Here is a 262-nt window from a genome sequence, read left to right as displayed (position 1 = left end):
AAAGGATGTAGTTCTCGCGTCATGGCAGGTTGTCTTCTTTTGACACTCTCAGGCTGGCATGTAGTTGTCGTGAAAGTACTAACTTAATATTTGCAGTTTTTGTGCTTAAACTCAACCAAACAAACGACGACGGAACTCTGAAAGCAACAGAGAAAAACCAAACCATCTGATCCCTGACTTACGCCTCCATGCTCCTACTTACTGATGTCGAATTTTTGAGTCTTCTTTGAACTAGAATCCTGTCGGGAAAAGTCACACAGTC

The sequence above is a fragment of the Stegastes partitus genome, unplaced genomic scaffold, assembly GCF_000690725.1.
Source record: "Stegastes partitus isolate 25-593 unplaced genomic scaffold, Stegastes_partitus-1.0.2 Scaffold247, whole genome shotgun sequence".
Classification (NCBI taxonomy): domain Eukaryota; kingdom Metazoa; phylum Chordata; class Actinopteri; family Pomacentridae; genus Stegastes; species Stegastes partitus.
The sequence above is the reverse complement of the archived record's forward strand: the minus strand, read 5'-3'. Positions refer to the sequence as shown.